At 42.6% G+C, this 13,673-nt stretch overlaps 1 protein-coding gene across 1 annotated transcript in view; it reads right to left on the bottom strand.

Annotated features, from left to right (window-relative positions):
• LAMA1 (laminin subunit alpha 1) overlaps positions 1-13,673 on the bottom strand; it is a 150,365-nt gene that overhangs the window by 107,179 nt on the left and 29,513 nt on the right. The gene's annotated exons all lie outside the window — the stretch shown is intronic.

Below are 13,673 nucleotides of genomic sequence, written 5' to 3'. Positions count from 1 at the left end.
ATAGGTGAATGGATAAAGGAAGTGTGACACATCCATACAACAGAATCTTATTGTGATTTAAAAAATGAACTCTTAATACACAAAAAGACATAGAGTAAACTTAAATGCATATTGCTAAGTGAAAGAAGCCAATCTGAAAAGGCTACTTACAGGATGATTCCAACTATATTCCCTCTAGGCTTGTTGTTTTTTTATTTTTGGTTTTAAGCTTCTCCCCATCTTAGCCCTCACCAATTCTAGCAACACAAGAGCCCCTTAAAATTAACCCAGCTGGGGCTTCCCTGGTGGCGCAGTGGTTGAGAGTCCGCCTGCCAATGCAGGGGACATGGATTCGTGCCCCGGTTCGGGAGGATCCCACATGCCGTGGAGCGGCTGGGCCCGTGAGCCATGGCCGCTGAGCCTGCACGTCCGGAGCCTGTGCTCCGCAATGGAAGAGGCCACAACAGTGAGAGGCCCGCGTACCACACAAAAAAGAAAAAAAAAACAATTAACCCAGCTGAAGCCACAATATTTCACATTTATCTACTGAATTATTCCCTGCAAAGGACGGTTTTATCTCATTATAATAACTCTGTTCACCTACAAGAAATGTCTCCCAATAAAATTTAGTCTATAAATGGTGTAAATGTGAAATGTTGAGTACCCATGTTCATGTGCAATTTTCCTCTAGAACACAATCACTGTTTCTAAAGCACATTAAAAGCAAAATGATGTTCTCAGATTTCAATAATCAGGAAAATCAGGAACTGTGTATCTGTTATGAAAGTTTATATCTGGAGCTGAATGTCCAATGTTTAAAAATCTAGAACCGTCTTCATCGATTTAAACCACTTTTTTTTTTTTTTTGCGGTACGCGGGCCTCTCACTGTTGTGGCCTCTCCCGTTGCGGAGCACAGGCTCCGGACGTGCAGGCTCAGCGGCCATGGCTCACGGGCCCAGCCGCTCCGCGGCATGTGGGATCTTCCCGGACCGGGGTACGAACCCGTGTCCCCTGCATCGGCAGGTGGACTCTCAACCACTGCACCACCAGGGAAGCCCTAAACCACTTTTTTAAAAATTAAAATAATGCAAAGGCCATTTTGTCCTAGCATAAATATCTCCAGAACATTCTCCTATGAACATAATTACATTTTTTTCTGATTGGAAGTTTATTTTTAAAAAACCCTTTTCCCCAATTTTGTAATTCATATATTCCATAATTTATATTTTTAAAGTCTACTATTTTTTAATATTACTGGAAAACCAAACACTTCTCAGAAATACCTGGCAATTAATCTTACTGTCTCCTCTAGAGCTAGTCCTGAAGAACATCAGGGTTTTTTTTAATGCAGCTTGGGGGAGGTTAGTTTCACCTTTGCAAAGTTCCAGCACTGTCCCAGAACACCATGATGGAAACCGGCCTAAGTAGCTTTCCATTTGGTTTTCATACTGATGCCCAAGCTAACTGGAGGGAGGACACCCTCTTCTTTACTCATCACTGTCCAATTGCCTTGCAACCATTTTCACCATAAAAGGAGAAGTCTATGAGCATGTGGACCACTGTGGAATATGTTAAAATAGACTTCACAAATTGTAGGTGCCAAGTGAGATGGCATGATCAGGCAGCCCATTTGAGAGGGACGGAAATCAAGGTCATTTACAAATGGACTGACTGCATTTACCTTCTCTTTTCCAATTTCACATTTGAAAATGGACAGAACCAACAGGTTCACCTCCTGTGTGCTAAGAACTTCATGTATATCATCCCATTTAACTCCAAACAACCCCATGAGTTTCAAGTCATTGTGGTTTCCATTTTACATTATTTGGAAACTGATGCTTAGAGAGGTTAAAAGACAAACTACTGAGAGTTGCAGGTCCCAATGAGAAACCAGGGGTCTCACTCCAGAGTCATTAGCATCCACTAGACACCCCCCAAATGTCCACACACACTAAGGTCATTGAATTTTCTTTTTGTAACCCCAGAAAAAGACTCCTACATTCACTTGGGCGCTGGGTTCATGTCTAAACAGGCACCGTGGCAATTGTTTCTGTTAACCCTGCAGTTTCTGTTGTGACGGCCCAGGATGTGTGGCGGGGAGGGGATGGAGAGTGTGCAAGGAACAAAAACTAATGCTACGTAGCGCCCGCTGTGGCCAAGGACAATGCTAAGTCCTTTATTAGAATGACTAGTCTTCAGACCCTTCCAACTACGTTCTTCTTATGAAATATGTACTGTCACTTCCCCTACTTTACAGATGAGGAAACCGAGGCACAGAAAGGTTACATAATCTCACATGTACTAATATGTAAACCACACTTCTACAGATTGCAAGGAAAAAGAATGAAACTCCCAGCTGAGCAGCTGGTGGGTACCAATCTGGTTTTCCAAACCACTGACCTCAACCAGTAGCAATTATTTCAATACCATGTTCTTGTACTTTCATCAAATCCTTGTCAGCTTTTAGACGGACAGCTTAGTCACATGTAACAAAACGTAACCCAGTGGAAGAACAACCATAATGGGAAAACTTCAGGACCATCCCTCCAAGGATCAAGGCCTTCAGCTATGAAGCTGGGCGTTGTTCTCACAGTGTCTCACTAGTTCTCTAGGTCCCCAAATTGGAGACTAGGAAACAAGCCAAGAAAGGGACTATGAAATATAAATCTGCAAAAGAGGAAGAGGAAGCTATGAAATATCTAAACGCTATTTGTTTTCACTTAAGTCACGTTATTGGCTGACTTATGTCTCCCCAAAATTCACAGGCTGAAGTCCTAACCCTTAGTACCTCAGAATGTGACTGTATCTGGGGAGAGGGTCTTTAAAGAGATAATCAAGGTCAAATGAGGTCAAATGGGTGAGCCCTAATCTCATCTGACTGGTGTCCTTTTAAGAAGAGAAGATTAGGACCCAGACGTAGGGGCAACCCTGTGAGGATACAGTGAGAAAATGGCCATCTGCAAGCCAACGGGCAAGGTCTCAGAAGGAATCAACCCTGCCAACACCTTGCTCTTGGACTTCCAGCTTCCAGAACTGTTTGCTAATAAATTTCTGTTGTTTAAGCCCCCAGGTTTCGGTATGTGCTACGGCGGCCCTAAGCAAATGAACACAAGCTAGTCTAAGTCACCAATTGTGTGTTGACAGACCAGTCTTAACACCCCCTCTGGAAAAAGTAAGGAATTCTCTGTTAATATATAGAATTTTAAACCTTTGCCCAAATGAAATCCGTGATATTTCTGTTGCTGCTTTTTAGCATGGTTGACTAAAGTGCCTTTTCTCTCCATATAAGGTTGGCTGAACACAAAGTGATGATGCAGGGCTTTCACTAAATGCAGAGTCACTGAGGTCTTGCCAAACCTGCAGCTGATACAGCCACTTTCAAATCCACTTTCATCAGGGTTTTCTACCAAGAGGCCTTTGTTAATGATCACTGGAATGCACATAAACAGTGCCACATAAATAAAGCACACATACACCAAACACCGCTTTCTACACAGGAATCCAGACAGGAATTTTCATGTGGGCCTCAACCTTAAATATATTAAAACCCCCTCAGGCACAGAGATAAGAAAAATACACAGAGCGTAATTCTCCAATATCAGGGGCCAGCTTCAGACGTGCTCAGGGAAGCAAAGTGTTTCTTCTCCACAGAAAGCTCAGCTGCACAGGCTGCAGGGGCCCAGATACCACACGGGACCCCTGGCTGGAAATTCTCCACACAAGCACTTACCTGCCTCCAAGGCCATAATGAAACAGTGAATGGAGAATTGTTTTCTCTTACCCGATGGGAAAAACCTTTTCACAGGCAAAAGAGGTTTAGTTTTAACAGTCAAATTAAACTTTTAAAAAAGAGTTCGGTCTATTTGGTAAGTAACATTGCTCAGTTATCCCTATAAAAGTGGTGAATCTGTGCTCTGTCAGCGTTATTTCTTAGGACCTTATTAGACAATAAGATTCAAAATGATCGTTTGAGCTAACGTTTATTACTCAAGAATAAAGAAATAACTATTTATTAGAAGTCTAATTACTAATGCAGCTATGACTCCCTTGTGGTTTTACAGAGTATGGATCACGGAACTAACTAATCAATTGATGATCATGTGAAGTAGCAACAAACACTTGGCAGAACAAGAGAAGTTTGGGGCTTGGACGTTCACTTGGCACGTAGGATCCGTGGGATACACATTTTAGGTAAATCTCTTACGGGCAATGATCTTGAAATGTCATTTCTATTTGATTTTAGTGGCTGTTTTACCATTATTGCCTCGGTTTAGGACCAGTATACAAAATTAACAGACAAAAGGAAATAGCTTCATGAGTGAGAAGAGAAGTGTGGAATAAAATAGGTTTGTTTCTCTTTAAATTTGCTGCTGTCAATAGACGTGCAGGATAAACACGTCAGAATCCAGCCTCTCTCCCCCCCTTTCTTTTCTTCTTGCTTTTTCCTTTTATTGAGGGCAGGAGGGACTGGCTACTTGTAATGGCAAATTTAGATCAAGTAGGTTTTTTTCCTTAAAATTCTTAAGCTTCGTGTCTCAGGAAATCAAGGAAGGCTCACTTCGGAAGCAAGCTCAGATTCTTCAGGTGGACCCTGAGGAAAAGCCAGGGTGAGAAAGATGATGAACAAGGAAGGAAGGGCAGAGAGACGGGCCCATCACAGAAGTACAGGGGAACCAGAACCAGTTACCTGAAGGTGGGAAAGGGGTATTTAAAGCTCCTTCAGAAGGAGTTCTGTTTCTCAACAACTAGAAAAGTTACCTCAAAAAGAGCCCACGGGTCTGCCCTGGTGGCGCAGTGGTTGAGAGTCCGCCTGCCGATGCAGGGGACACGGGTTCGTGCCCCGGTCCGGGAAGATCCCACATGCCGCCGAGCAGCTGGGCCCGTGAGCCATGGCCGCTGAGCCTGAGTGTCCGGAGCCTGTGTTCCGCAGCGGGAGAGGCCACAACAGTGAGAGGCCCGCGTACCGCCAAGAAAAAAAAAAAAGAGCCCACGATAAGCTGTCCCATGGTCCATGAGCCACTAGTTCCGTCTCAGGATGCTAGGGGGATTATCCCAAAGGATACGTGTTGCGCTACATTAAGAGTCAAAACTGGAAAGTAAGAGGCTGGTTTCCGTCCTTAGTCTCCATGGATCTCCCTGTAGAATTGCTCCCAAAGTTCAATTTCACCAAGGGTTCTGGGAAGATTTTGCTAGGTTTTGTGGGAGGTGAGTTGGAACGACCTCAAAAGCACAGCCAGGCAGGTCACCAAATGTCCTTTGTGGGGATCTTCACTGATTTCCCCCACCTGTAGGTGCCGGGTGACAGCTGAGCCCCAAGAATGAGATAAACCCGCTGCAAAATGCAGTTACCGGCCATTCTAGGACCTGGGAAATGCAAAGAGCGGCTTTCCCATCCCCCGACTCCTGACCACCGGTCAGCCGGAGCCATCGGTTTTCACCCAGGAACATCTCAGTCTTTGAAGTTACATTGGGCTTTTCCCCCAAATGCAGTGCAGTTTGTTCACAGGGGAACAGAGGGGGCAGTAAATACCATTCCTTCCTTTCCCTCCCGAATGTGAAGGGGGCTTGGGAGTCCATCATGGAGATGGAAGGAAGTCAGCAACGTTCCAGGAAAAAGCAAAGCTGGAGGCGGCGGCCTCGACGGTGGCTGCAGAGGTCAGCCTGACACTCTGCCTCTGGTGGCACAGGCTGAGTGGACACACGCTCGGTGGCCTTGTCCTGTGGGTCAGGGACCTGGGCCTCCTGAGAACAGCCTGCCCAGAAGAGAGACAGATGGAGCCCCGGAGTGATGCGGTCAGCTCGTCTCCCAGTTAGAAAAATGACTGCCCCTCTCCTGGGGGGAGGACAGGCAGCAGAGATGTTACTGTCAGAGAAGCTCGCCTTCCTCCCCCAACCAGGACACAGGACACTGGGACCAAGGACGCCCCTAACACCTTTTCACTGGAGATCCATTCAGTGAACACTGATTGAGCATCTGCTTTGGAACAGGACCGTGGCGGGTGCCACAAAGACAGCGGTGAAGTGGGGGACACGGTCACGGTGGCCTGGATGCCCCGATGGGGAGACACAGGTGGGCCAAGTCCCCCGGGAGAAGGACGGAAGGCGGCCAGGGTGTCTGGTGGGGGCCAGCCTAGTCTGGAGAAGGGGTGGTCAGGGAAGGCTTGCCTGGAAAGTGGGGGAGACTGAGTAGGAGATGTCTAGGTAAAGAGAGGGAGGTCAGAGGGATGGAAAGTGGGACCCTGCGGGGCCAGAGCATGGAGTGTGGGACATGGCAGAAGGCCCGGTTGGCTTGAGTGTCGAGACGGGAGGGGACTGGACAGGGCAGGGCTCTCTGCAAAACGTTAAAACTTCTAGACCATTCGAAGACCCTAAACCAGGGAGTTACCAGGTCACCAGGGATGAAAAGATTGGGTGCCAGAACTGGATGCTGGTGCCGGGAAATCGTGAGAGCTGGTGGTGTTGACACAGTGAAGACCAAGACTAAAGTAGAGAAAAAAGCCAGCGGGTCTTAAAGAGTTTGCCAGGAGGTCCAGTGTGAGTGAGAAAGAAAACACGGAGGCCCAGCGGGGCTTTCCAGCTTTGGCCAGACCCCCTCTCCACCTCAGGAAGATGGGACAGGTCTCCCCGACATGGCTCCAAAGCCCACACTTGGCCCTTCTTCCCTCAGTCCCAGAGAATGTCTGGCTGAAAACATGTGAAAGCTTCTTTTCACTTCCTCTCTTGGTCCTCACGTTGACCTATGGTGCCCGGCAGGTCCAGCAACGGTTAGCAGCAAACCGCCTGACGGCCCTCTTTTCATCCCTCATCGTGAGAAAACAGTTCAATTGCACCTCAGAAAGTAAAAGGGGCCCCTAATCATTAAGCCTCACAAATCCAACTGGCGACACCGTCTAGAAAAGCTGTGCAAATCTGCACTTGACTAACTCCATTAAACATTAACCTGTGAGTTACACATTTACAGCCTCTAGACACAATAATTATGTGTTTCTTTCACTAAATCTAGCTGAATCGCTTATAGTTTTAGCCCTAGAGAGATTAGAAAGCATTTTTTGTTTATGCAAGATTTCACTCAGTACATGGAACCTTGGTCTACATGCTATTTGAAGATTCTCATCTTTCTTTAGGTACCTCTAACCTCACTGAGCATCTATCATTCGTCAGGCATCAAGCTGACACTTCATCACATTTAAAGCTTTTTTAAAAAAGGAATATCTAAACAAAGGTCTTATACAGGAAGGCTTTTGTTTATTTAAAAAAGTGCGGTGGGAAGCTAAGTGGCACAGCTGCATGGAAAACAAGATGGCGGTTCCTCAAGAAAGAAACTTAGAATTACCATGTGATCCAGCAATTCCACTCTGGGTATATACCTACAAGAACTGAAAGCAGGGACTCAACAACAGATATCTGGACAACAATGTCTATTGAAGCACTATTCACAGTAGCCAAAAGATGGAAACAAACCAGATGTCTACCACGGATAAATGGCTAAACAAACTCTGGGATACAAGGGAATATTATTCAGGTGTGAAAGTTTGATACCTGCTACAACATAGATAAAGCTGGAGGACATTATGCTAAATGAAGTAAGCCAGACACAAAAGGACAAATACTGCATGATTCCACTTACATGAGTTACCTAGAATAGTCGAATTCATTGAGACCCAAATCAGAATTGCGGAAAATGGGGGCAGGGGAGGGGAGGATGGGAAGGTACTGTCTAATGGGGACAGAGTTTCAGTATGAGATGATGGGAAAGTTCTAGAGAGGGATGGTGGCGATGGCTGCACAACAATGTAAATGCACTTAGTGCCAGTGAACTGTACACCTAGAAATGGTTTAAATGGTAAATTTTATGTTATGTATATTTTACCACAAGAAAAAAAAAAGATGTGAAAATAAGGAGAGAAAAGTGAATGATACAAAGACTCAACTTTTTGTGGAAGATGGAGATTTCTAAATTGAAAATGACGAGGGACCAACCCTGGAGAAGCCAACCGAGCCATCTGGAGGGCAAGCTAGCAGCTCAGAGGGGATGCGTGAAACCCTGTCTTTCCCATGACCCCATTTCTGTCAGTTTCTTACTAAGCTCTAGTGGGGCCTGATGACACGTCACAAAATACAAAACTGGAGCCCAAACTGTTAGGGTTTGAGAGTGAAAGGAGACCCCTGAGTGACGTGGCTGGAGACTCTCAGCTCAGAGGGCGGCATCTCCTCCTGGTGACGTTGACTAAGTGCCCGGCTGACCTCTGGGCAGCCCTATTCTTGGCCTGGCCCTGGAGTCTGGTACAGCATTGTAAATGATCCTAAATGGTGAGCATCTCAATGGAGGCCTAAGAAACAGTTATTTCACGGGCTTTCTTGTGCTTCTAGCACCCGAAGAACAAAGATAAATATCTTCTGATGGTATGCCATAAAATAGAGAAAACAAAATTTTAAATTATAAGACTGACAATTCTCACGGTCACCATAATAGTGGGGAAAAGGTATTGGACACTATTAAAACAACACTAGATAGGTCACTTTATGATCTTACTTTTAGAAAGATGATTAAGAATAACTCAAATTTGATTAAAAAAACTATTATAGAGGGGGTATATGGAAACTCAATTTTTCTGTAAATCTAAAACGTCGCTATAAAATAAAGTCTATTAATTTAAAAAGACACACAAAACAAAGGAACACGACTATTTACACATGTTATAATAGTTATCAGTTATTCTAAGAAAGCTTAAACCCCTCCGGTTGGCTGCACAGAAGCTAATAAGTGGTTTTCAGGCTTCACCAAACTTCTCAGGTATGTGGGCTTAGATAGCTGTGGCATCCCAGCTAATTATCTGCAGGTTTTAAATTGATCTCACAGTTTTCCCAGCCTTCATTTCCGGACCTTATGGGGCATGGAGGCCACCAAGCCAGGGCGAGCCAGTGCTCTCCAAGTATCTGTGCAGAAATGTCAAAGGAGAACAGAGCTGAATGCACGGGCACAAGCAGGCCCAGCCCCTAAAGAGCTTCCACCTTTGTCACTACGTTGGCAGCCTCCTCACCTCACCAAGGCCAATGCTTGCAGAGTCAGACTTCCAGAATTACTCTCCACCCTCCTCCCAAAAAGGCAGTGAGGAACACATCTTAAATTTCTTACAATCCAGAGAATTACAGAAGGAAATTTAATGTTTCCCAGGATTCAGGCTTAAAGTGATAAATGCAGCTGTGTTCTCTTCACCCCACTGCATTGCTCACAACGAATACTGTGAATATGGATCGACATGTTATTCCGAGTTCTCACACTGTAAGTGTGAAATAACAAATAGAAAAACACTTTATAAAATGCACGATACAGATGTAAGGTATCACTATCAGATTTGTAATCACTTTCCCTAAGCGCCATAGTTATTCTGCTGACAACTGGCACCTCTCAAGATGATGATATTTGCAGTTCATTCAATTTTTTTCTCATTTGTTATGACTTGAAAATTCTGTCCTGCCTCTTACACTGATTTTCAAATATCTAAAACTGTCACCACCATTTGACAACGCATTTGCCTCATCAGAGGTAAATAATCATGGCATAATTTACACATGTGAAGGTGATAAACAAGACCAAACAAATATTGTCTAAGCATCTGAAGTCAGCCCAGCGCTCCCAAATATATGTTCAATACAGTGACCAAATGTAAATAAATGAATATATGCTATATCTGAATGAATGAGTGAATGAATGAATAAGTAAATTCCTTGCTATTCAATTAACAGAGAACAAAGAAAGAACCTTTCAGTCTCCATGCTGCTGAGAGGTTGTGAGACACACTCTTTTATTCACTGTTAGTGAGTATATAAATCGAGCAATATTTTTGAAAAAAAATAATAAAAATTAATTTTCAAAAATGTTTAAGCTCTTTTGGTTTTGTTTTTTTGTTGTTGTTGTTGTTGAATGAGTGAATTTATTGCATGTTTCCTTATATAAGCACCCCTTAGCAACATCATAAGCGAATTCAGTAAGCTTTACAGAATTTGTAGACATTCTCACCATTGGGCCATTTTTTTGTGCTGACCCTTGCTAACACCAAGGGTTTTAACGATAAAATGGAAAACATCTTTAGGGGGTTAATTAATGAAACCTTGGTAAACATCTTTTTTAGTGATTAACCTTAATAAAAGACAATCTCAAGTACTTGAGAAATGTATGGATAACATGTACATACTCTTGAGTAATTTCCTCAAATATTTATTAGTCAAGTTTCTCACAGGAGCTGGACGATGGTCCGTTCAAGTCTGGAGTATCTATGCTGCTAAATTAAAATCTTCATGCTTTGGCTATCCAATGCACAGGTGACAAGACTGACGTTGTTTTGGAGGTTAAGAAATTGTATGTAATTTCCTCTGAGGGGACAAAAGATTTCTTCTCCTTAGGAAACAACTTTTAGACTTATTCAAGAGCTGAAACAAAACTCAGCTGACTAGTTTTGTAAAATGTAGTATTACAGAAATTGCTTTAGTCTGGAAAAAATGTAAACATAGTTTATTACCAGTTTGTACCTTCACCATAGAAAAACCTTAAAATCATTCTTGTGGAATGTCTGATTTTCAGTGGCATTGTCAGATGGTTGAGTAGCGAGTCTGAAGAGACAAAGCTGGGGCCAGTATATGGAAGGCTGAACTTTATAAGGTATTCAACAGGATCTGCTGAAAATATTTCAGCAGAAAAATGAAAGACAGTTCTTGTGGCAGTGATGTGAGGAATGGCCTAAAGTTGGGGAAGATGAGGTAGCGGATGGGAGGTAATAAAGTCTTTTACTGGAGTGATGGCTACGAATATATTTAAGAAATGAATGCGACTAATATTCAAACAATTAACAAGACCCAGTAAGAGGCTAGATAGAAAGAATGGAGAATCCCTGACTAGAATGGGAGAAAGCAGCAACCCCTGAGTAAAAGCTTACTATCAGAGACAAAGTCAAAGGTAGAGCTCTGATCTCCTGATTCCCCATCCAATTCTCTTTCCACTGTAGCTGTTGACTGATTTGGAATGTTAAAGCTGGTCTGAAAGACCACAAGCTTCAGTAGGCAACCTGATATGGCATAACAAAAACTCAGTTAAATTACTTTGAGGATTATTTTTTCTTAGACCATGGTTATAATTCTAGTTTTTGTGCTAACTAGCTTTAATCTTGGGCAAATCATTTGCCTTTGACACCTCTTACGTTTTTATATGAATTTATTTCCTTTGTTAATATTGCACAGACGTTTTTCTTGTCTCCCACAATAAATAATTTCTTTGAGGGCAGTAATATGGACTATAGGTGAATCTTCTACCGTTGACTGTTTATCATACCTAAGCAGTGGCTCTGTGAAATGGTGTCAAATTAATGAATATAAATAGTTGAGAACATCTTGTTAGAAACAACACGAAATGTTAACAGAAACACAAACAGGGCTTCCCTGGTGGCGCAGTGGTTGAGAGTCCGCCTGCCGATGCAGGGGACATGGGTTCATGCCCCGGTCCGGGAAGATCCCACGTGCCGCGGAGCGGCTGGGCCCGTGAGCCATGGCCGCTGAGTCTGTGCGTCCGTAGCCTGTGCTCCGCGATGGGAGAGGCCACAACAGTGAGAGGCCTGTGTACCGCAAACAAAACAAAACAAAAGAACCCCACACAAACAGAACCTGAACTGTTCACATTAATTTCGGCTAGTGGGGAAGCTTCCCTACCTTTTATTAGACCTCTGACTACTTAAAATGAGTTTCTAGCATTCATAAGTACCTGATAGCCACCGCCATGTTATACTTTATCAGGAGAAGAAAATGTCCCATTTCACAGGAGAACCATTTCCCCATACTCTTCTTCATCCTTCCTCCCAAAGATTTCATGTGGCAACAACGAAGGGCAAGGGGCACCCTGAAAACGACCTTTCCATTTTTAAGTTAACACAAACAATGGCTTGGTTTGGCTTCTGTGACCTTCACTGGAGAAAAATGTTGTACAATATATATGTACGTTTCTTAGCTTCTTGTGATAACGCCAGTATTCAGTCCTTACTCCTGTGCAAACTACTTTAGGGCACTTACAGGCAGGCAGGCAGCCCACAGAGGAAGGCTTTTGGATTCGCAGAACTCTCCCTATACAGCACTCGGCGTCAGTATAACCTGAAAGTTCTTGCCCCAGGAACTCTGGCCAGCACACCCTTTTCTGGGGCTTCTTAGGTTATTGGCTCCAGCATAGGTGGGTAGAAGAGCTAAATCAGCAGAAGAAAAACAAAACTGAGGAAGGAAGAGAGGAGAGGTCATAAGAACAAGGGAGCAGAGTCTGCGACTAATAAACACTGAGATGGCTTTTTTATGTGATTTGTAAAATGTCTTTAGAGGCAATTCCAAAAGAAAAGTTTCAAAAATATTCTAAGTAATATCAGCATCACTACAATAAGTGCATGGCCTCCCAAGGGTACCATTTTAAAGGATAATCATTTGATTCTATGAGTTATATGATTGTTTTAAAAAAATATTAGAGTTTATTTTAAAATTCAATATAAAAAGCACTGCTTAAGTGATGGCTGTGACCCACAAATATAAGGAAATTTGTAGGATGTGTGGGTGGGATGGAAACGCTATTAATTTTATAGTCTAAGGACTAAATTCAGCGCTATGTACTTCTGCACTGGCCACCATTAAAAACTGAGGCTGCTGGACATTTGATGAGGAAACACAAGATTTTAAGAAAAGTGAAAATGAACGGCATGTGTAATTTCAAAGCAAGCCTGCTTTACAGAATATATGGGTGTTTGGGTGAAGCAGAGCGAATAGTCCATCTCAATTTTAATATACAGAAGCAACACAGTATGAGAGTAACAGAAGTTTTTGTAGCTCAACAGACCTAGTTTACATCCTGGCTTCACCCTTTTGTAGTTGAATAACCCTCTGCAAATTATTTAGCTTCTCTGAGACCCAGTGTCCTTACCTGTAAAATGTCTAGTGAAGGGCCTGGCAAACAGAAAATATTCCATAAATAACAGTTCCTCTGTAAAGGTGGGGTTTTTTTTTCAAACTAAGGGTCAAAACCCTTTGGTAGATTATGAAATCAATTTAGTAGGTTACAACTAGCATCTTTTAAAAACTAAAACAATAAAAAACATCAGAGTGCACTGCACATAATGGTAAGTATTGTTCCATAATGCATATGCTGAGTTTTGATATAAATGCTTTTTTACTGTGGATTACAACCAAAAAGTTTCAAAGTCTCTGTTCTACAGAGAAATTATCAGATTATTATATTAAAAAGGCTTTAAGAGTGCTGCCTTTATCCAAATGAGACTCTGTAAATTTTAAGAACTTAATCAAAGTGTTCCTTACCTTCTAACTTGTTGCAGTAAAAATAAGACATGAATCATAGAGAAGATAAATTTAATCTGCTACTGTAGGGCATTAAATTCCATTTTAAGATTGGTTTCTGTGTTATATTGACTAATTTATACTTCTAAACACTTTATAGTTTATACGTATATCATTTATAGTTGATTAAACACATCTAGAAATTTCTACAAAAGGTTGGCTATTAGCTTCTATTATGGGGAAATTAGATACAATTTCTAAATAATTTTAAATTATAAAACTTTTAAAAAGGATTGCAACTTGCCTAAGCATGAAGACTGCTAGAGTAATATTCCCATCCTGATGAGTAGTAAAACTCAAAGGCCTCTATGAGCACATA

This window comes from Delphinus delphis, chromosome 13, assembly GCF_949987515.2.
Source record: "Delphinus delphis chromosome 13, mDelDel1.2, whole genome shotgun sequence".
NCBI lineage: Eukaryota > Metazoa > Chordata > Mammalia > Artiodactyla > Delphinidae > Delphinus > Delphinus delphis.
This window is presented reverse-complemented; position numbering and strand designations above follow the sequence as displayed.